The sequence below is a fragment of the Neopelma chrysocephalum genome, unplaced genomic scaffold (genome assembly GCF_003984885.1).
Source record: "Neopelma chrysocephalum unplaced genomic scaffold, ASM398488v2 Primary Assembly neopelma1_366, whole genome shotgun sequence".
Taxonomy (NCBI): Eukaryota; Metazoa; Chordata; class Aves; order Passeriformes; family Pipridae; genus Neopelma; species Neopelma chrysocephalum.
This window is the reverse complement of record NW_020898030.1, coordinates 209,096-209,333: the sequence shown is the minus strand read 5'-3', so window position 1 is coordinate 209,333 and position 238 is coordinate 209,096. Positions and strand designations below refer to the sequence as shown.

General features: G+C 37.0%; 1 protein-coding gene across 7 annotated transcripts in view; it reads left to right on the top strand.

Moving 5' to 3' along the window:
* The window catches only part of SLC16A4 (solute carrier family 16 member 4), a 13,749-nt gene that overhangs the window by 13,371 nt on the left and 140 nt on the right, over nt 1-238 (top strand). For 3 of the 7 annotated variants that reach the window (XR_003537684.1, XR_003537682.1, XR_003537678.1), the window contains one exon: nt 188-238. The exons of 3 other annotated variants lie outside the window; for them this stretch is intronic. The gene's annotated coding sequence lies outside the window, so the exon portion shown is untranslated. Of the gene's footprint in view, nt 1-84; nt 149-187 lie in introns of those variants that run through there. One more of the 7 variants, XR_003537679.1, reaches the window with a different exon arrangement.

Here is a 238-nt window from a genome sequence, read left to right as displayed (position 1 = left end):
GATTAGATTCACTTTGTGTATCTGGATATTTCTCCTGATTAGATTCAGTCTGGATATCCGGATATTGCTCCTGATTAGATTCAGTTTGGGTATCTGGATATTGCTCCTGAATAGATTCTGGGTTTGTATCTGGATATTTCTCCTGATTCACTTTGTGTATCTGGATATTTCTCCTGATCAGATTCAGTTTTGATATCTGGATATTGCTCCTGATTAGATTCAGTCTGGATATCTGGAT